Below are 24266 nucleotides of genomic sequence, written 5' to 3'. Positions count from 1 at the left end.
TGCGAAAGTGTGTTCGTTTGTTGGTTTGTCCTTCAATCACGTCGAAACGGTGCAACTGATTGACGTGATTTTTTGAATAGGTATAGATTATTATTTATTTATTACTATTATTTAATTAGAACGGTCATAAAGCCCAATTACACTAATTAAATTACTAACTAACAGATAAAGACCTGGAGAGTGACATAGGCTACTTTTTATCCCGGAAAATCAAAGAGTTCCCAAGGGATTTTTAGAAACCTAACTCCACGCGGACGAAGTCGCGGTTAAAAATGTAGACATTATTTTGAATGTTCTATTTTAGGCAGACAAGGTGTGTAAAAGCAAAATAAGGAATACCATATTTTGCTTTTATACTTACCTTGTCTGGCTAAAATCATCACGAAAACTCGTTTCCAAAACGTCTCTATTTCACGCTTAATTTATTCCCTCCAAAATTTGACAGCCCTAACTGTAACAGATGTAGAACATAGCATCGCGACCATTCTAAGATGGCCCGTTACAATTCTTTGTACCGCATGAATTTTGACTATTCTACTTCCAAAGCGCGGGGCGGGGAAGCTCATGTTAAGATGAACAGGTTGTGATTTATTCTTTCTTTGTTTGAAGTGGAGTCAGTACTAAGTTGACACTTTTTAATTCGGCCTGTGTTGGGTTTTGGGTTATTTTTCGTGTAACGATGAGTTATTACTTGTTCGGTTTCGAACGTACCAATGTCTTGACGTGAATATATTTCACGGTTTCGTAATGTGAGTTCAGTTTAAGGACCTTTTCTGAAAGGGTGCTTTTGTTTTGGTTTATTTTTAAGTATCGAGATACTTACTACAGAGCGACAAGGCTATCTTGGCGCGTGGCGAAAATTGGAACTAACGTTGCCATCAAGCACAGATATAGGTACCTATCAGATATGCAACTAGCGTGGGCCCCTCAGTCCCTCTCGCTCAAGCAGAGGTACTTACTTGTGAAATGTTATTCCGTCTATTTTACGTTCGCTTCGGCTATTGTAGCCTAGTATACTGCAACCTACCATTAACAAAAACAAAAACAACAAAACGAATCAATTATTTATTTACAATACTTGAGTCAACATAACCTCACTTCACGTTGTTTGCCAAAATCTCACCCTTGAGGTCAAATCAACAAATTCCTTAAAGGTCGGCAACGCTTTGGCGGTTCCTCTGGTGTTGTCAATTGTTACGTTAACATCAGGTGACCCGCCTGCTCGTTTGCTAGATATTTTTATTTTAAAAAATCGGTCAAGTGCGAGTCGGATTCGCACAGGAAGGGTTCCGTACCATTGTACAAGAAATAACATATATTTTATTTTTTTAAATTTTCATGGCGGCAATTTTGAAATTTTTTATTTGTTGTTAGAGCGGCAATATTCTGTGAAAATTTTAGATCGCTACCTATAATGGTTCACGAGATATAGACAGACGGACGGACGGCCGGCGTCTTAGTAATAGGGTCCGGTTCGCACCCTCGGGTACGGAACCCTAAAAAAAAGAATCCTTTACCGTACTAAACCATACACTCCGTAACTTATTCACTCCAAGATAACACCTCATTTGTACATTAAAAGACTCCCATTCACCGCGAACAATCCATTCTTTGAGATGTTCTCCTTACATTTATTTACCGCCTCTCCCAAACCATACAAACCTTAACTACATACAAATAAAGTCCATAATCAAATACGTTTCAGTTTTCTGACGGTAGATTTAAATTTGTTTCAACCAACTTATTTCTTCCGTTCAACTCAATTTTAATAGTCTGTATTTGTGGGTGATAAGGTATGTTTTTGTTTGTGTTTTAGTTTGGGAAGTGTAAAGGATAAGTTGGTTTGAGCGCACGTGCAGGATGGCCTAGTTGTAGTGTACACGTATGCAAATCCCTTTGTCTGAGGCTCGTTGAAACGTAACGGGACTGTTTATGTGTGTGTTGCAGGCTTTAAATAGGCTCTATTTTTTCAAAGGAATAATGTGTGTCGCAAGCTTTAGGCTTTCCTATAAACAATATAAAAAAAAAACTTTCATTTTTGGTTGTTAAACAATGGAATAAATAATAATAATAATAACAAAGTTTTTTATTAAAGGCAAAGAACCCAGTATACATATTATTCATAAAATAAAATATACCATTATATAAATTAAAATAAAATAAAGTAAAATGAACTACATGTACATACAAACTTATAAACTAACTGTGAATGTTAAAAAACTCTTCACAGGCGTCCTTGTCAACAAATCTATTTCTATTTCTTATTACTATTACGATGCACAGATAGCCAATATGTAAAAATATTGCTAGGCATTCCGTCACAAACCATCTGTAGAATACTGTTCTGAGATGCCCGGAGTCTCTCCCAGAAGGCAGCCACTCTTTTCCTTATTACCGCATAAAAATCAGGCACTCTCGATTCGGCAAACATACTCGAGGCACTACAGTATCTAGGCAAACCCATCAATATGCGAAAAGCATCATTATACTGCACGCGCAATGCCGTGTAGGACTTTTGGAGAAAATTTGTCTAGAGTTGGCAAGTATAGAAAGTATATAAAATGTAAAAAACTTGGAACCTAGTACCTATCTATCTACTGGCTGTATGCGAGGCTGTGCCGGTGGTGTTACAGAATAGAATGCGGTACGTAATTCTAACCCGTAAAATCAAGACACACAACAGCCAAATCCGTAAACCAAAGTCAAGGTTGGCGAGTTGATGACAAGGAGAATGTGCCTATCTAAGTTTTTGTCTGCGGCCAAACTTGGTTGCCACGATCTTACATTATTATGAGATACCCGCGACTTCGTCCGCGTGATTTAGGTTAAAAAGTGACTGGCGGACAAACCAAAAGACAGACACTATTATAATAATAATAATGCTTTTTCTGCTAAGTTTCTACCTTTTCTGTTTCTTGTAACACTCCATTAGAAGTTTCTTCGCGAACATTTTGGGGGTATCATATTATGAAAGGGATTCACTTGTGTATTCTAATTTCTAAAACAGATTTTTATTTATTTTTATGCATCATAGTTTTTGAATTATCGTGCAAAATGTCGAAAAATACGACTGTAGTACGGAACCCTCGGTGTGCAAGCCTGACTCGCACTTGGCCGGTTTTTTGACTACAGTACCTGCATTATTATGTATTCTGAGCTATATTCTGTACGTGACGTGCGGTCCGTGGTCCAACAATGGAAAACGTCTATCCAGCTGACTCACCAGCCGATATAATCGAACTAATAGTGTTTTTGATACCTCAAGTTATGAGCGGAAGCGATTGAATATATTTATATTTTTTGAAAAATCAGAAAGCTGAACAAGTTAGTATTCGACATATGCAACCATGATGTTTCCGCAAATAAATAATCTTTGAACGATTCACTACACAGTAAAAATATGTAAATCCATACTAATATTATAAATGCGAAAGAGTGTGTCTCTCTGTCTGGCTGTCTGCTAGCCTTTCATGGCCCATCCTTTCAACCGATTTTGACAAAATTTGGTACAGCGATAGCTTGCATTCCGTGGCACATAGGCTTCTTTTTATCCCGGAAAATCAGAGTTCCCACGGGATTTTTAAAAACCTAAATCCACGGGGACGAAAATTTTACAATCGTTTTTGAATCGTCAACTAGTTTAATTTACGAATCTGTAAATACTCGGTAAAAAATTGGTTCGAAATTGTTTTTTTAAAATTATTTCACGCCGATATCTTAACACTTGTACCACAGCGCAGCAGTTAGTTATTTTAATGGGCGTCAATTGTTTTAACTACCGATGGGGCACGAGCCCCGTGTTCGATTCCCGCGCGAGGAAATAATTATTGTTCTTTACTTTTCTTGTAATTATAGTTATACGTGTTGAAAGATTTGGAACAGTTAGCTTTTTGTGTGGTTCACAATGGGGATATGTATTTGTATTTCATGGTATAGTTATGTGGTGTGTTACGGTGCCTGTATCTTTAACTAGACGATGCCCGCGACTTCGTCCGCGTGGATTTAGGTTTTTGAAAATCTCGTCTCTCTCTCTCTCTCTCTCTTCAATTTTCCGGGATAAAAAGTAGTCTATGCTATGTAGTCCCCGGGTTGCAAGCTAACTAAAACCCATCAAAATCAGTCCAACTGATGCCAAATCTCAGCCTGATCCATCCAGTAGTTTGAGCTGTGCGTTGATAGATCAGTCAGTCAGTCAGTCACCTTTTCCTTATATATATTTAGAAATTCAAAGTCCTGACTGACTGACTTAAGTATGTATATGTATATCAACGCACAGGCTAAACCGCTGGTCTTTGTAAAGAGTGGGTAGGTATCCACCAGTGGCGTGCAGGGCATAGAGGCATAAATGCACTGCTTACCCCAGTTGTAATGGCTCAATGCATATTTTTCATTATGACCTGCCAGTAAACAGGTTCCTACCTAACTAATGCTTACCCTGGCTTCAAACACTGTGCACGCCACTGGTATCCACTATCCACTAAGAAAGGATTTTTGGAATTTTATAAAATAGCCTATGTCACTCGGGAATAATGTAGCTTTCTACTGGTGAAAGAATTTTCAAAACCGGTTTAGGCGACTTCGTCCGCGTGGAATCAGGGTTTTTTATTAAAATCCCGTGGGAACTCTTTGATTTTCCGGGATAAAAAGTAGCCTATGTCGCTCTCCAGGTCTTTATGTATACCATGCAAAAAATCACGTCAATCTGTTACACCGTTGCGACGTGATTGAAGGACAAACTAACAAACAAACACACTTTCGCATTTATAATAAGGGTACTGAATACTGATGTACCTATTTATTTATTTTTTTAAATTTTGTCAAAATTGTTTGTTAGTTTGTTTAAGTAGGCACTACACTATTTCCCTAACAATGTATCACACAAGTCCCCACATTACCCCGAATCCCAAATTGTCCCAAACTATTTCGTTAGGACATCTTCCCCATTACGTTAGTCAAACCTATAAACCACGCAGATAAAACCCAGAAAAGGCTAATAATAGTCCTCCTTCCCCTTATAAGCTGTGATAGCCTAGTGGTTATGGCATCCTCCTCCTAATCGGAGGTCGGGGGTTCAATCTCGGGCTTGCACCTTTAACTTATTAGTCATTTAACATGGCTAGTAATCTTTTAAAAAAAAAAAACTTTTCGGTGTCAGGTGCGTTTTAAGTAATTAAATATCAGCGTTTAAACTAGCGTGAGTGATTTCCATTCTAAATAATATCTGTCCCGGCTTTACTCACGTGTGTAGTCGACGTTAGCCCGACTAGTTTCGAACCCATACGGGGTCCTTTTTCAAGGGAGTCCGTTCGCGCACGCGCCGTGGTTTAGCTCCGCGTGCCTGGATTTCGGTGACGGTTCCAGTGATGAAGAACAGCAGGAACTGTTGGGAGACGATCGGCAGCTGTCATTCAGAATCAAACCGAGAGTTCCCTCACTCTAGTTCACTCTGCTATTACCTCATTAGACCAAATAGTCCCAAAACAATTTGTTAGGCCATCTTCCTGAAACCCATAAAGCACGCTGATAAACCGAGATAAGGGCCAACCTAGCACGGTGCATTTACCAGACCATTTTTTCACGTTTGATAAATCACGGTCCTTCCAACCCCACCCTGCCACACCTTGGGCTTTATAGCTATAAAGTACTATAAAATGCTTGCCTATATATCTGGTTCGACCGAAGAAAACTCAAGCGCAGAACTAAACGGCTTTACATGCTTTCCAACTCCAGGTTACTAAGAAATTTTCGTCAAAAAAATCAATACCTTTTCTTGTTCTGACCACTCTCTTACTCGACTCAAAGTCTGCAGCCCAACTCAACCACCGAGGTATTCAATACTAGCATTATTTTAATTTATAGACTAGCGCCTGGCTGCAATCAGACTTGCTAGAAAGTGATGCAACCTAAGATGGAGCGCGCTTGCCGAGAAAATCTCTATTGACTCTTGACGGCAAAACTGATGCAGGATGGGTGTTCCATATCCCTACCTACGTCACCATACTATTACTTTATTAGACCAAATAGTCCCAAAACAATTTGTTAGGCCATCTTCCTGAAACCCATAAAGCACGCTGATAAACCGAGATAAGGGCCAACCTAGCACGATGCATTTACCGGACCATTTTTTCACGTTTGATAAATCACGGTCCTTCCAACCCCACCCTGGCTACACCTTGGTCTTTATACCTAGAACGTGCTATAAAGCGCTTGCCTATATACTTGCCTTGCCTATGTACGACCGGAGAGAAATCAAGCGCAGAACTAAACGGCTTTATATGCTTTCCAACGACTGACTTTCCAACTCCAGGGTACTCGAAATTTTTGTCAGAAAAATCAATACCTGTTCTTGTTCTGAAATCTGACCACTCTCTTACTCGACTCATAGTCTGCAGTCCTATAACTCAGCAACCTGGCTGCAATCAGACCTGCTGGCAAGTGATGCAGCCTATTAGGTAGAACCATAGAACGCGCTTGCCGAGAAAATCCCTTTTGACTCTTGACGGGAAAACTGATGCCGGAAGGGCGTTCCATATTTAGTGGCTCGAATTAGAAATGACGAAGTAGATAGCTCCAACACTTTACCTACAACACCATACTATTACCTCATTAGACCAAATAGTCCCAAAACAATTTGTTAGGCCATCTTCCTGAAACCCATAAAGCACGCTGATAAACCGAGATAAGGGCCAACCTAGCACGGTGCATTTACCGGACTATTTTTTCACGTTTGATAAATCACGGTCCTTCCAACCCCACCCAGCCACACCTTGGTCTTTATAGCTATAAAGTGCTATAAAGCGCTCGCCTATTTCTTCGACATGGCTTGAAACGGGGTGTGGTGCGATACAACTCTATTAGGTTACCCCCATTGCTATGATACCACCACTGTGACCTCGATAAAAATCCTATATACTAGATTGATGTTTGACGTCTGATGTGGTCGTGGATGGTCGTGGATGTTTTTCTCGCCAGCTCATCATTTAGTAGTACTGAACGGCGATGAATTGTGATGATGATGATGAGTAAAAGGGTTGTCTGCTGCCAATCCTGGAATATAGCCCAGGATTGGTCTAAATCAAGTCCAAATATTACAACTGATCTGTTGTGTTGGTACGTTCAAATGAATTGGTCGTAAATCACGTGGGGGTGAAAGTGTATGGAGAGGGTGGTTGTAAGTCACTAAACAACCGGTAAGGTAAAATAAACAGATCCACCAAAAGAGTTGACGTGATGACGTCATACCTGCAAAGTTTTTTTTTAATAATAATAATAATAATAAATAACCTTTTATTTGGGACCATAGCGCACAGTACAAAACAGAACAACACCAGACAAACGTATGTAAACAGAACAAAAAAACACAACAAAAAACAAAGCATGAAGACAAAAAGATCACAAATACTTAACTAATACGTACGGCTTTCCATGCATGCATGCTTTTTTTTTCTCCTGTAAATTTATATTTCGTGCAATTGCACGGTTTTGTTCGCCATCTCCTCATTTATTAGTACCGAGCGGCGATGAGTTGTGACGATGATGATGATGATGAGTAAAAGGGTTATCACCTGCTATATCCCAGTATTGGTCCAAATCAAGTCCAAGTATTACAACGTCTATGTTGTGTTCGATGCGGTCAATCGAATTGGTCGTAAATCACGTGGGGGTGAAAGTGTATGGAGAGGGTGGTTGTAAGTCACTAAACAACCGATAAAGACAATGAACGACCTTAAAGGTAAAATAAACAGATGATCCAAACGAGGGGACGTCATACCTGCAATAAAGGCGTGTACACAAACCCCGGCGCGCCCTTTCGCTAATGAGGACGGTTTATGGGGCGCTCTAGCATTTAGGTTTATTGTCTATGCGCGCGCACCATGCCTCCGCCTATATAAGCAGTGACATTCGTGTACAACCCTCAGTTGCACACGTGGTGTCGATGAGTGCAGGTCATCGGTATACGGTATCAGTGTTTGTTCGGATACGTTAATACGCGATAATTTGTTTCGTTACCAGAGGTTACCAGTGACTCAACTCGCCTACGCCTGTTAATTAGACTGTAGCCTAGAATTTGAATTATCGCGTGGGCCCCGTGTTCTAGGTTAACTAACATCGTTTGGCCGTGTTAATGAGTTCAAATAAATTGCTTCCATGCTGGGAGCTCTTCCGTATTCCAGCTGTGCGACCGATTTCCGTCCTAATGTTGTATTCTTTGGTAATTTCCACTATCATAGGGGAAAAAAGAAATAGAATAACTAATTGAACACTCTATACTAATACTAGCTTGTGTTCGCGACTTCGCATGAACTACACTGTGACTACACCAAACCCCTATTTTATCCCCTTACGGGTTGAATTTTCAAAAATCCTTTCTTAGCGGATGTCTACGTCATATTAGCTATCTGCATTCGTTTAGTAGTTTGAGCTGTGCATTGATGGATCAGTCAGTCAGTCCTATTTTCCTTTTATATAATATTTAGATTATAGTAAAAGTGACGTCTATTTCATATATTCTATGAATAGTGTGTAAACTAGCAGGTGGGTCCTATCATCATTTCAACCTTTGGACGTCCCCTACTGGACGTAGGTATTTCCCAAAGAGAGTCACAAAACTGGGTCCTACGTCAGTCAGCCGTCCGCAGTGGCGTGCACAGGAGTTCAAGCCAGGGTATGCATTTAGGTATGAACTTATTTTACGGCAGGTTAAAATGAAAAATAAGCATTGACTTATTACAATGAGGGTAAGCAGTGCGTTTATGCCTCTACGCGCTGCACGCCACTGGCCGTCCGAATCCAGCCAATTCCCCAGTCTAACATATCAAGATAAGTCAAATCGCTCGATCTAGAAAATTTTGCATGTAGGGCCTCTCTATGACGTCTGATATAGACCTATAAGAAAGAATTCAAAAAAAGAATTCCAACGAGATTTTTAAATATCTAAATCCACTTAGCCAACGTCGCGGGAATAAGTTAGTAGGTACCTTATTCAATACGAAAGCTTTGGATCCAATGTTTGTCCAAACTTTGGATTACCGTGTGACCAATCTTCCGTCCTTCCAGCATCAGTTTCCCAGTGCCTAATATCTACCTTCAAGCTTCAAGTTATGAATGAATCTAAGGCATATGTAGGCAAGCGCGTTCCATCTTAGGCTGCATCATCCATCATCACTTGCCATTCGAGCAACAAGGACTCAATATTGTTAGTAGTACAAATCTTACTGTCTATTTGTTAGGTCTTAACCTACATCTTACTCATTCTAATTTAAATTAAATTAACAAGAAATCTCATTTAAATAATTAATATCTTTATTATGGTTAGCAAATAAATTAAAATTAAATTTAAAAAAAAATGTTTGGTGAAAGTTTGGTCCAAACCGTACCAATATTGGACCAAGTATAGCACCCTTAAACCTCTATTAAAACGAATCAGTTTTAACAATTAACAATTTTGTAAACTCGTTAAAAGGTATCACGATTCAAGCAGGATTAGAGATCCCCTTAATCAACGAAAATCCTGGAGAATGTAATTATTTTGTTATTACCCACTTCGTGAGAAGCCCTAGTGCGTTCGGAACCTTTTATTGTATCATCTTAAAATGATAAGGTATACATGAACATCTATCTAAATATATTAAACGACTAGCTTATTCCCGCAACTACGTCTGATTAAAACCTGGCAAAGTGCCAATTGTATAACGAAGCTTTACTTTGCGAAGGTGAAATATCACTTGCATCAACGAATTAATTTCGCAAACGAAACTAATTTCAGCGAAGTATTAAAGTTGAGCGTGTAACGGTAAAGGTGCGCTTACATGGGCAAGTTTTCAAGCAATTGTCGCTCGGCAATACGTATGGATCAATCTGGAGCAATTATTTCGCATAACATTGCTGAAATTTCAGGTATTGCTGGGTATTGCAGCGTGATTTCCAATCTTCTTTAGAAAAATAATTAAATTAATTCAGTAACAAATTTCTACTTACATAATTAATTATTAGGCTATTATTTATTTTTATTGTTATTTATAATTTGCGTGCTTTTTTAAACTCTGGTTATGTTGTGCAACCATTAAGGATTACAATAAGGATGAAACTTTGTAGTATGGAATTAGGTTATAATCATTATTGTAATCTGTTTTGGATGCCAATAAATAAATTAAATTAAATTATTGCTTTATGTGGTCGTGACGTCATTGCCTGGAATTTGTGGATTTCAATTGCCCGTGTAAAGCGTACCCTTACAAAATTCAACAAATAATAATAATAATAATAGTCTTTTATTTGGGACCATAGCGCACAGTTTACAATTATACAAAACACAACAACACCAAACAAACGTACAGAAAAAAAAACCAAAAAACACATCAAAGAACAAAACATGAAGACAAAAAGATCACAAATACTAACTAATAAGTACGGCTTTCCATGCATCTCAACCGAGAAAACCACCCCCCTTACGTAGCTCCGATAGATGGCGTACGACTGTACGTGTATAGAGGCGGCGATCTTCTCAGCCGAATTGCATGGAATTACAGTAAAAATTAATCTTGACTGTCATAAACCCGAATGCGTGTCTGTGGCGCAAAACTAACCCAAAAAAGGTATAGATTTCAATAAAGTATTAAAATTGAGTATGTAACCGTTACGAAGTTCAACAAATCCCCTATAAATTACGCTATATCAGTGGTGGATTTGTAGTCTTGGCCGCCATAGGCCCCAGGCCATGTAATACTTAAGTAGATACCAGCCGCCCTTTTCTCTGCTCTCATCATAATTATATTACGGACTACATAGTATTGCCAATTTTTATCATAACAACAGTGATTTTTTTTCCACGATTGGCCGCTCCTAATATTTGGCCGCCCTAGGCCCAGGCCTACTGGGCCTTAGGGCAAATCCGCCACTGCGCTATATCCTATACATTACGCTATATCCTATACATTACGTTATAAATTACGCTGTACCCTGTACATTAGTGATCGAAGTTAGTCTTAATTGCTAAAGTTTGCCCTGAATTGTTTTGAAATCAACATTTTCCAAAGTTTCAAGGTAAAGCGATAGAAATATGAGATATACTGGTAAAGTTTAAAGGTAAACTTAAAGAAATATAATATACTAGCGACCCGCTCCGGCTTCGCACGGTTAGCTTTTTACAATTTTCCGAAAGATCTATAATTAAAATATATATACTGTGGCTTTCTACTGCTAAAAGAATTGTCAAAATCGGTTCAGTAGTTCCACAGATTACTTCCTACAAACAAACTTACAAACTTTACCTCTTTATAATAATACTAGCTTATGGCCGCGACTTCGTCCACGTGGAATACACACATTTCAAACACCTATTTGACCCCCTTAGGGATTGAATTTTCAAAAATCCTTTCTTAGTGGACGCCTACGCCATAATAGCTATCTGCATGCCAAATTTCAGCCGGATCCGTCCTGTAGTTTGAGTTGTACGTTGATAGATCAGTCAGTCAGTCACCTTTTCCTTTTATATATTTAGAAAAAAAACTTAAAATTACCTAACGAGATCACGGTTATCAAACTAGTAGGTAAAATGTTATTTAGTTTCGTTAATTTTTTGTCCACATTTCCATATTGTGGGTCACGTAATAAATAAGTTCTTAGAAGCATTCCGATATACCTAACTATTCGGCAAATATTTGTGACTAGCGGATGCCCGCGACTTCGTCTACGTGGATTTAGTTTTTTGGAAATCCCGTGGGAATTCTTTAATTTTCCGGGATAAAAAGTAGCCTATGTCACTCTCCAGGTCTTTATCTATACCCATGAAAAAATCAAGTCAATCTGTTGCACCGTTGCGACGTGATTGAAGGACAAACCAACAAACCAACAAACAAACACACTTTCACATTTATAATAAGGGTACTGATTCCCTAAACACAACATTCGCCGTATCCCGAATAGTGTGTCCAGTTGATTTCTCGAATGCCGATCTATCCTAAAATTTGGCCGAACTCGGATTATTATTTGCCGAATTCCGATAGTGGAGCCATAGCATTTGTTGTGATCTGTGTCACCATTACAATGGGTCTCATTCAGATGTTTTGTACATAAGGAATGTTATTTTGTGTTATCAAAAACATTAACTTTTTATAAGTTTCTTAACTGTTCTTTATTCTCGTCTTTTTCTGCGTGGTATCATCTATTAGTTATTGCTGAGAGTTATGACCTCTCTATATTAATCTTTAATCTATATATATAAAAGGAAAAGGTGACTGACTGACTGACTGACTGACTGACTGACTGACTGACTGACTGACTGACTGATCTATCAACGCACAGCTCAAACTACTGGACGGATCGGGCTGAAATTTGGCATGCAGATAGCTATTATGATGTAGACGTCCGCTAAGAAAGGACTTTTGAAAATTCACCCCCTAAGGGGATAAAATAGGGGTTTAAAATTTTCGTAGTCCACGCGGATGAAGTCGCGAGCATAAGCTAGTTATTGATATTATAATTAACTTGGGAAAGACGGTTTTTTCTTGAGGTTAGGTGTCAGCTAAGAAACGACTATGAGAAAACCCCCACTAAAGGATTGAAATGGGGGTTGGAAGGTTATATGTGTTATTCGGTGCTGTTCAGAGTGCGCGTCCTGGTTTTATAATGTTTGTTTCTGAAAAACAATGTCATTTGTTTCCTGTAGGCCACGCGGGCGAAGCCGCGGGCAGAAGCTAGTTAATTACATAATGTTAAGGAATCCAACTCGGTTGGGCAGCGTTCAGGAAGCTTCGAGATGTCTTTTTGTCCAAAATTCCTCAGTGCTTGAAGACCAAAAACTTCGAACAGTGCGTGTTGCCAGTGATGACATATAGATTCGAGACATGGTCGCTAACTATGGGCCTCATAAGATAAAGCTCAGAGTCACTCAGTGGGCGATGGAGAGAGCTATGCTTGGAGTTTCTCTACGTGATCAAATCGGGAATGAGGAGATCCGTAGGAGAACTAGAGTAACCGACATAGCTCAACGAGTTGCGAAGCTGAAGTGGCAAGGGGCAGGGCACATAGTTCGTAAAACCGATAGACGTTGGGATCTCAAGGTGCTGGAATGGCGACCTCGCACCGGAAAACACAGCGTTGGAAGACCCCCCATTAGGTGTACGGATGACATCAGACGAGTCGCAGGGAGCCGCTGTATTCAGGCTGTATATCCCTACAAGAGACCTATGTCCAGCAGTGGACGTCTATCGGTTGATGATGATGAAGGCTGAATTCGCACCTCTGAAGTCGATCATCCATCCAGTTACTGACTTTTGTCAAGTGAATTCAATACTTTGTTCTAACAATTATACTATAGGAGATGAAAAGGTTTGGTCTTTTCTGTCCAAAGTCGGTCACCCGTCCAGTTACCGACTTAGGTCAACGTTAATGATATACATCATCATCATCATGATCAACCCCAACTCTGAAAGGGCAAAACAAACAACACTGTTGGCTGCAATTAATCATCATCATCATGATCAACCCATCGCCGGCTCACTACAGAGCACGGGTCTCCTTTCAGTGATTCGGCCATAGCCCACCACGCTGGTGGAGGCAAATGTTTTAACACAATCTCGGATTTGTGCTTTCCGTTAATTTACTAGTTGAGTTTGTTTGTGGATTTGCTAAATTAACGTATGTAAACTGAAAAGTTGACTGACTGACTGACTAATTTACTAATTATTTTACCAGCTCGATTTATGTTGCTAGTTTGTGATATGCCTTAAGAGAAAATCACAAAATGGCGATTTTCTGTGGCCCAACCTTTTGTGCTCCCTGGGAACGGAGTCATGGAACCTTTTGCCTTTTATATCGGATACTCCGAAAGGGCAAAACAAACAACGGAGGCAAATATTTTAACACAATCTCGGATTTGTGCTTTCCGTTAATTCACAAGTTCTGTTTGTTTGTGGATTTGCTAAATTAGCGTCCAATTACTTTATTAATGCTAACGATTGTTTGAATGAGTGGAAATTAAGAAAAATCAACAGAGGTTCTGTTTAAATTAAACCATTTTCCTTACTTATTTATCCCACTTATGTACTAACTAGCTTATGCTTGCGACTTCATCCGCGTGGACTACACAAATTTTAAACCCCTATTTCACCCCTTAGGGGTTGAATTTTTTGAAATCCTTTCTCAGCGGATGCCTACGTCATAATAGCTATCTGCATGTCAAATTTCAGCCCGATCCGTCCAGTAGTTTGAGCTGTACGTTGATAGATCAGTCAGTCAGTCACCTTTTCCTTTTATATATTTAGATGATTTTAACACCTTGTTGAAAAGTTATTGTAATTACAATGTAAAGGATTAAGGGATGATTTATGCCAACATGTGGCGAGCGCGCCGTGCCACGTACGAGGCGCGGACGAGGCACGGATTCAAAACATCACGAGCATTTAATATGAAGCAGTTTATGCTACACCGTGCCGTGTCCGTGCACGGATGTCACTGCTTCATATAAAAAACTCGTGATGTTTTAAATCCATGCCTCGTCCGCGCCACGTGCTAGCATAAATCATCCCTTAATTTTTTACATTGTTATTCCAATATGTTTTCAACTACATAAGTGGTGTTTAGAGTTGTAATTTTGTCATGAAGTAATACATAGTAACATTATAAATGCGAAAGTGTGTCTGTCTGTCTGCTAGCTTTTTGCGGCCCAACAGTTCAACCGTTTTTATAAAATTTGGTACAAAGTTAGCTTACATTCCGGGGAAGGACATAGGCTTTTTATCCCGGAAAATTAAAGAGTTCCCACTGGATTTTAAAAAAACCTAAATCCACTCGGATGAAGTCGCGGGCATCATCTAGTTACGTATGAACCTTCCTCTTGAATCACTCTATCTATTGGTGAAAACCGCATTAAAATCCGCTGCGTGGTTCAAATAGATAACGCAACCTTTTTTTATTGGTTTTTAGTTTTTCCAACCATGTTCCGTTACTTTTATAACCCATGCCATATGTATCTATAAACATCGCAGCCTAGTTACCCCTGTGCCTCATTACAACAGCGAGAACAGATCGCTCTACAAAGATACGAATATTCAGATCCTATCGGCTTCTATATGAAGGCCTAATGACATCTGAAACGACTAGCGAGATCGTGTGCAAGAAATGACTAACGATGTATAACGGAAATTATAAATGCGCTATTATAAGTTTAAATAACTTTGTGAATTATTTAAACAATAGCTGATGCCCGCGACTTTTACCGCGTGAAATTAGGTTTTTTTAAAAATCCCGTATGGAACTCTTAGATTTTCCGGGATAAAAAGTAGAATATGGCACTCTCCAGGTCTTTATCTATACCCATGCAAAAAATCACGTCAATCCGTTGCACCGTTGCGACGTGATTGAAGGACAAACCAACCAACCAACAAACAAACACACTTTCGCATTTATAATAAGGGTAAGTACTGATTCTAAACCAATAATTCCTAGAATAGATTTAGCAAAAGTACTTCAGTTTAAACTTAAAACACATAAACCAAAAATATAATTTTAGGTACCCGTACCCTTATTATAAACGCGAAAGTGTTTGCTTGTTGATTTGTTGGATTATTGGTTTGTTGGTTTGTCCTTCAATCACGTCGCAACAGAGCAACGGATTGACGTGATTTTTTGCATGGATATAGTTAATGACCTGGAGAGTTACATAGGCTCAGTGGCGTGCACAGGGTTTGAACCCAGGGTAGGCATTAGTTAGGTAGGAACCTGTTTACTGGCAGGTCAAAATGAAAAATATGCATTGAGTTATTACAACTGGGGTAAGCAGTGCATTTATGTCTCTATGACCTGCACGCCACTGCATAGGCTTCTTTTTATCCCGGAAATTTTATTCCCACGGCATTTTTAGGGTTCCGTACCTCAAAAGGAAAAACGGAACCCGTATACGATCACTTTGTTGTCTGTCTGTCTGTCTGTCTGTCAAGAAACCTACAGGGTACTTCCCGTTGACCTAGAATCATGAAATTTGGCAGGTAGGTAGAAACGTATAGCTGACATTTGGGGAAAAATCTGACAAACCGCGAATTTAGGGTTAGATCACACAAAAAAAATTAAATTGTGGTCATGAACTAATAATTAGTATTTCAAACTTTCGAAGTGAGTGACTATATCAAGTGGGGTATCATATGAAAGGGCTTCATCTGTACATTCTAAAACAGATTTTTATTTATTTTTATGCATCATAGTATTTGAATTATCGTGCAAAATGTCGAAAAAATACGACTGTAGTACGGAACCCTCATTGCGCGAGCCTGACTCGCACTTGGCCGGTTTTTAAAAACCCAAATCGCCGCGTACCGACGAAGTCGTGGGCATTAGCTAGTATATACATAAGTATAAAATGTTGCGGTAATAAGAAATGCGACGGAGAAAAGAAAAGCGTTATCAATTTCAATTTCCGTGAAGGAAAATGGGAGGTCCCTGCTTGTAACAAAAGGTCTTTGAAGTATTTAATGCCATTTTGGAAAATCTCCTTATACCTACTTATATTTTTTCTTATTATTCAAGTATTAGAATTTAGAATATAAAGAGAGATATAACTGACTAGCTTATGCTCGCGACTTCGTTCGCGTGGACTACACAAAGTTCAAACCCCTATTTCCACCCCCTTAGGGGTTGAACTTTCAAAAATCCTTTCTTAGCGGATGCCTACGTCATATAATGGCTATCTGCGTGCCAAACAGCCCGAGCCGTCCAGTAGTTTCAGCTGTGCGTTGATAGATCAGTCAGTCAGTCAGTCACCCACCTTTTCCTTTTACATATTTAGATAAATAAATAAATTAACTAGTTGACCTGGCTTCGCTCGGATCCTTTCTTAGTGGCAGTATAGCTCTAGACGATCTCCCTGGCGCAATGGTAAGCGCTGTTGTCTTATTAGTAGGAGGTCCCAGGTTCGATTCCCAGCAATGGTTTGGAATTTTATAATTCCTAAATTTCTTATCTGGTCTGGTGGGAGGCTTCGGCCGTGGCTAGTTACTACCCTACCGGCAAAGCCGTGACGTCAAGCGATTCAGCGTTCCGGTACGATGCCGTGTAGAAACCAAAGGGTGGGTTTAATAAAAAACTGCCATACCCCTTCCAGGTTAGCCCGCTTCCATCTTAGACTGCATCATCACTTACCACCAGGTGAGATTGTAGTCAAGGGTTAATTTGTATCTGAATAAATAATAAAAGTTTTCTTTATGCTGAAAACTAGATGATGCCCATTAATTTTTTTTTCCTGACTAGGTGGGGAATACTTCCCCTCCGACTAAGTGTAAGCCGTAAAAGCTTGTGCTAGGAGGAAGTAGACAATAGTGCAACGGGTGGGGTTTGAACCGCCCACCGTTCATTTTTCAGTCCGCTCCTTTAACCATTGCGCTATTGAGGTTTTATATTAGTATGAATATTCCCACGGCATTTTTAGGGTTCCGTACCTCAAAAGGAAAAACGGAACCCTTATAGGATCACTTTGTTGTCTGTCTGTCTGTCTGTCTGTCTGTCAAGAAACCTACAGGGTACTTCCCGTTGACCTAGAATCATGAAATTTGGCAGGTAGGTAGATCGTATAGCTGATATTTGGGGAAAAATCTGAAAACCGTGAATTTAGGGTTAGATTACACAAAAAAAAATTAATTGTGGTCATGAACTAATAATTAGTATTTTCAACTTTCGAAGTGAGTGACTATATCAAGTGGGGTATCATATAAAAGGTCTTTACCTGTACATTCTAAAACAGATTTTTATTTATTTTTATGCATCATAGTTTTTGAATTATCGTGCAAAATGTCGAAAAATTACGACTGTAATACGGAACCCTCATTGCGCGAGCCTGACTCGCACTTGGCCGGTTTTGTTTATTTAATAAACACTCAGACCTTTTTAAATTATTTACTTGTCATTTCTTTAAAAACTAAATAAACCCTTTATCAGTTAAAGTACCCTATCTCCTGCAATCCAATTTATTTCGCCATCCAGCGATTCTTAAAGTGTTGGTACAATTTATCAGAGTCCTCCCGCACCCATCCAGTGGCAGTGATTGATTGACGTCACTTCACTTCTCTGTTTGTTTCAACTATAGCACAATAGGTAAAAGTGACTGTAATAAGAAGCGGTGATCGCCTAGTGGTTAAAAACTTTAAACGTCCGCCTTCTATTCGCTAAGTCGGGGGTTCGATACCGGGCACGCACGTCAAACTTTTCGGAGTTTAAGTACGTGCGTTTAAACAATGCGTGAATGAGCTGGCGGTCCACCTGATGCCAAGTGATTACCATTGCATATAAACATTTGCAGCACCGTTAAAGCAAGTGATATTTAATTACTTAAAATCGGGGATCGAACCCCCGACCTCCGATTAGAAGGCGGACGTCCTTACCGCTAGGCTAAAAAATTCAGGTACATACAATCTAAAGCAGACTTTAATGCCAAGTCATAAAATATACTTTACTTTTTGTCAAGATTTTTTACCAGTACCTACTCTCTATTTTGGATCTGCTTTGAATCATGGGATATATCAAAGAACAAAGTAAGCCGCTGCCAAGACTGTCAATTAGCGATTTTTTATACTTGACAGACAGACGGCCAGACTTAGTACTCTTGAATTTGTATAAATAATTCTAAATGTAAATCATTAGTAAAGATCTTAATGAGCTTTTAATTCTAGCTTTAATTTAGCTGTCGTAGTCGTAGTTTTTAGGGATCCGTAATCCGTACCCAAAGAGCAAAACAAAGCCCTATTGATGTCTGCTGTCTGTCCGTGTGTCACAGGTCTCTAGCTCGTAGACGAAAATTATCACTATTTTTTTTCTATCATAAATGGGAAAGTGTCTGGTTGTTGGTTTGTCCTTCAATCACGTCGCAACGGAGCAACGGATCGGCGTAATTTGTTGCATGGGCATAGTTTGAGACCTGGAGAGTGACGTAGGCTACTTTTAGAAAATATAAATTCCCAAATTGCTCCTGGCGGAAATCGAACCCGAGACTTCCCACATCGTTCACCGCTGCACCTGGGAGGTCGTCGAAATATAGTGGTAATAAAAATCAGATTTCGATGGCTAGGCGTTTCGTCGGCGGATGGATTCTTTGAGATTCTGCCAAAAATATTCATCTTACGCTCCAGAAATAAATTTAATGTAAGATCGATCCATTGCGTATACATCGGCTGCGGGGCCCAAGTCATAAACTTTATTAACATGTTAGTTTTGTAACATGGACTCTACGATACACGTCATCTCCTAATGTAGGGTCCACTGCTAAAAGTTTATGTAATGTAGGTACTAGTGATGTAACGAATATTCGCATTCGGCGTGCACCTTGGAGCGTGTTTCCAAAATGGCGGCCTATTTGGAATTGGTGTACAAAATATATTAAATCTGTTCGGCTCCCGCCGTTGTGACTGTTATCCAGGTGTTATGGGCTTGTTCAGTGAAGAAGACTCTTCGTTCATCACACGTTTATTAGGTATCACCACTTATTAACTAAGTACTTATATTACAGTAAGATGTTGCAAGCCGATGGTTTAGATGACGCGAATGTGTATGTAAGGTGCGCGCGCGCCGGTCGCGTGCGGGGAGCCTCTCTGGTCGTCCCCCCGCGCCCTTCCTCCCGTGCGTTGTTCCCTGAACAAAATCGCTTCCGCTTATGACTTACAACTCATAATATCCGTGAAGCGTATCGCGCCTGGCGTGTGTCCGTCAAATCCGCTCCGCCACTATCGATACAGGAATTTACCAAATTATGTTATGCAATAAGCCGCAGTGGCTCAGTGGTAAGAACGCGAGGATACTCTAATCAAAAATTCTTATACTGTCTAGCTGTCTATCCGCTTATGCTATCTAGCTGTCTGTCTGCTTATGCTGTCCAGCTGTCTGTCTGCTCATGCTCCTTGCACGCAAATGCTTCCAGGTTAGCCCGCTATCATCTTAGGCTGCATCATCACTTACCACCAGGTGAGATTGCAGTCAAGGGCTAACTTGTATCTGAATTAAAAAAAAAAAAAAATTAAATAAAAAATCCACCCCTTCACTGATTTTCTAAACTTCCTCTCGACGGCCGCCGACGCGACGTGACGACCTTAGATGATGAAGCTGTGATAGCCTAGTGGTTAGGACGTCCGCCTTCTAATCGGAGGTCGGGGGTTCGATCCCGGGCACGCACCTCTAACTTTTCGGAGTTATGTGCGTTTTCAAGTAATTAAAATATTATCAGTTGCTTTAACGGTGAAGGAAAACATCGATCGAAACCTGCATGCCTGAGAGTTCTCCATAATGGTCTCAAAGGTGTGTGAAGTCTGCCAATCCGCAGTTGGCCAGCGTGGTAGGCTATGGCCAAAACCCTTCTCACTCAGAGAGGAGACCCGTGCTCTGTAGTGAGCCGGCGATGGGTTGATCATGATGAGATGATGAAAATTCGTCCACCGAGGCTTTTGAAAATCGGCATGACAACTCTTTGATTTTCCGGGAAAAAGTAGCCTCTGTCCGTTTCCGGGATGCAAGCTATCTGTGTACCAAATATCGTCAAAATCTTCCATCCATTTTTTCCATGCAATATGATACAGTACGCGGCAGAAAATAATGTACATCGACCTTTAGAAGGAGATAGCTGATTTGTAGAGCACTGTCTCTGTCGTAGAGACCGACAAAACGTCATATAGGTATGAGTGACAGAGACAGCTCTACAAAGCCGAAATGTCAATCTAAAGGCCGATGTACATTATTTTCTGGCGCGTACTGTACCACATCTGCTGCATAGTCAAATTGAAATATTCTAATATCTAACTCTCTATCTTTTCAGATGAATTCAAGTCATGAGGCGCTGTGAGTCACACTCTATTAGGTCGTAAGTGCAAACTCACATGTGACTCACGTCACGAGGCGAATGGACGTAAGTGCGAATTTGATCAAACTTATCTAGGACGCTCCAATTTACATGATAGAGTTACTTAAGGCGTTTCGCTCATATACAATGGAGTGGAGCCGAGATACAGCTGTTCGGGACACTGCGTGTACTGAACACTGACCTGTTCGACGTCAGCAGTTTTCGCTGACCTTGTGCTGGCGCCTAACAGTTAACTAAGGCAGTGCACCACGGGCCGCCACACGAACTGCACTCAGATCACATCAATATCAAGTAATAAATCTGCTATCGAAGGGAAATAAAAATCAATTGTATCAATATCAACAACCCCCACATTTTTTGGTCCTTCGAACCGGATCTGAACCAGTGATTATTTATTAAGAAAAATATTTAATAGGTACAAATATTCAATCTGCTTATAGTCCCCCGACTGATTGCAGATAATGACAACGAAAAAAAAAAAAAAAAAAAACAAATAACAAAAATAATTAAAATTCAGTTTTGTTTCAAAAAACATTTTTTTTTTCATAACTAGTAGGTATCATTTGTGCGACATTTGTGATTACCACTGGTTCGGAATGAAGATTCTGGTGAGAAGAGCCGGCAAGAACTTTTCGAATCATAAAAAGTTACGATAGTAACAAAGTCAAATAATTTATTCAAATTAGGTAACATTGTACACTTTTTGATTCACTACACCATCTTGAATATTGAAGTTATGGCGTGAATCTTTTATTGGGTCTAAGTGCAGGCTCATATATGTGACTCACGAGGCAAATAGTCATAAGTGCGAATTTGATAAAACCTTTCTAGGACACACAAGTTTACATGATAGAGTTACTTAAGGCTAGGTACCAAAGTAGCCTACCGGAAAAATCGCATGAAATTTAAATGTAATGTGTCTATTAAAAGCACAAGTAAAAAATCGAAAATTCTTAATCACATAGAAAACATAGGTTTTTATTTATTTACAGGTATTATTTTAGCGAGTACAAACTTACACTTGTAGTTGGAGATAATTTAAGAAACCAAAGGTACGGAACCCTCGATTTGCGAGTCCAACTCGTACTTGGCTAGTTTTTTAAATAATGTACACCCTGTATCGCGACATTGTTAAAAGTAGAGCTACAGCGTGTTCCAGTTACGCCCATTTGCAAATAAACCGAAAAGTAATTACCCGCCGTTCCCGCGCCAATGAAAACGGCCTACTTTCGCGTAAATTGGAACGCTCTACAAAGTTTTTTATTAAATTCACACTTACGCCTTTATACCTCGTCATAGTTTACGAACTATACTTTGCTGAGTTGTTTAAAACTGACTGACAGACTTGTTTATTACTAACTGATGCCGGCAACGTCTTCCGTTTTAAATAAGGTTTGAAATTGTGGGAATTCTTATATTTTCTGGGATAAAAATTCGCCTATGTCACAGACCACAGTTCTTTCACTATAAGTCCCGCAAATTGCTATTGCGCTGGAACCATGTCTCATCAACATCGAAATGACGTCATTTTGACGTCATTTGACGTATATTTAAGTAATAATATACCATCGAAGACTCGAAACCTCAGTCTAGTGCTGACGTCACTAAAATGGAGGCCACGCGCATTAGCAATTTGCGGGACTAATACTGTCATATAAAAAGTCAAGAAAAGTTAGAGGTGAAAATGTGTCCGGGATCGAACACGCGACTTCCCGAGTAGGAGGCAGATATCTCAAATAAGGCTTATAATATTACAGAAAAAAAAATTAGAGAAAAATGTACTAGGAACCCATGCCATGCCATGCCCATGCCATGTAGTTGGTCGGCCATGGGTTAATGATGTTGAAAAGAGCTAGAAACCAGAGCCTCAAAAAATAAAACAAATTAGGTACGACTTACAGTGCGACAAGGCTATCTTGGCGCGTAGCGAATATTGCAACTAACATTGCCGTCAAGTGTACCCTTTGTTCTTGTTTGAATAGTCTAAGCCTTTGTTCTCCAACAGCGCCCCCCTGTCAATGACATTCAAGTGCCAAAAGAGCCTTGTCGCACTGTACCAGGCTGTATGGCCTATGAGCTTTGCCTGTGGGTATACTACTAAAACAAATTAGGTAAAATGCTACTAGAAACGATATTGTCTATTCCCCGGGCAATTTATCAACTTTCAATTAATCTAGACCCACCGATAAAACTCTAAGTAATGGATATATGCATTTTACGATGCGGGATAGATAGCTATCATCATCATCATTATGATCAACCTACCGCCGGGCCACTGCGTGCCCAAAATCAAACCCTCGATCTCCCGAGTAGAAGGCCGAAAAGTAAAACACTAGGCTTATGGTATTAGTAGTACAGGAAGTAAAAGTTCAAACTCAAATCATTTAACTATTCTAATTGGGTACCATAGTACACTTTTTGGTTGTCAATTATTAGTGTGGAATTTGTAAGAAATGTACAACATGTAACAATTTATATTGTTTATAGAAACACTATTATTATGTATTAAGAAGTAGACGGAATGACACACTTTTTAAACCTTCGTAGTTTTTTGCTGTGTCTAAATTGGATTTGTTAAACATTCTTTTTGTTGGTAATTAAAAAAAAAATGTAATGGTGATATTTAATAATTACGTAAACTTAAAACTAAAGCTACGAGGGTTTCAAACACGCCGCGTTAAAAGAGCGTTAGTGGCTAGAACCCAGAGTCACAAAACTAGTCAAAAAAGCAATAATAATAAACAAATTTGCTAGATACGACTTACCAGGCTGTATGGCCAATGATCTTTGCCTGTTCCAAAAACAAATTAGGTAAAATGCTACTAGGAACGATATTGTCTATTCCCCGGGCAATTTATCAACTTTCAATTAATCTAGACCCACCGATAAAACTCTAAGTAATGGATAAATGCATTTTACGATGCGGGATAGATAGCTTTAAGTGGATGGAATGGCTGTACCTAATTCAATTAGGTTGCTGCCCAGCCGGTGGTCACGCGAACTATATGGGCGCGGTATTTCTAGGCCAGGAGCTAGTGGCACAATTTCTTAGGATAACTTTTCATGTGAACTTTACTTTATGAACTAGCGTTGTACCCGGCGTGTACTACCGCTAAAAAAATTGACTAATGCATTTTTAATTGGTCTAAAACCATCTTCGGATTATTGCCTTTCTAATGAAACGGGTTTGGGGCACATCGGTTGGATGGTTTCAAAGTCACAGTTAGAAACATTTTTTGTGTTTTATATAATTACTAGCTTATGCTCGCGACTTCGTCCGCGTGGACTACACAAATTTCAAACTCCTATTTCACCCCCTTAGGGGTTGAATTTTCAGAAATCCTTTCTTAGCGGATACGTCATAATAGCTATCTGCATTCCAAATTTCAGCCTGATCCGTCCAGTAGTTTGAGCTGTGCGTTGATAGATCAGTCAG

At 39.6% G+C, this 24266-nt stretch overlaps 1 long non-coding RNA gene across 1 annotated transcript in view; it reads left to right on the top strand.

Moving 5' to 3' along the window:
* Positions 1 to 22586, top strand: part of LOC138404002 (uncharacterized) — a 44740-nt gene extending 22154 nt beyond the window's left edge. Inside the window, exon 3 of the long non-coding RNA XR_011238110.1 lies at positions 20786 to 22586. This is a non-coding gene — a long non-coding RNA (uncharacterized lncRNA). The remainder of the gene's footprint in view (positions 1 to 20785) is intronic.
* The last annotated feature ends 1680 nt before the right edge of the window (positions 22587 to 24266 follow it).

Source organism: Maniola hyperantus, chromosome 23, assembly GCF_902806685.2.
Source record: "Maniola hyperantus chromosome 23, iAphHyp1.2, whole genome shotgun sequence".
Lineage (NCBI taxonomy): Eukaryota > Metazoa > Arthropoda > Insecta > Lepidoptera > Nymphalidae > Maniola > Maniola hyperantus.
This window is presented reverse-complemented; position numbering and strand designations above follow the sequence as displayed.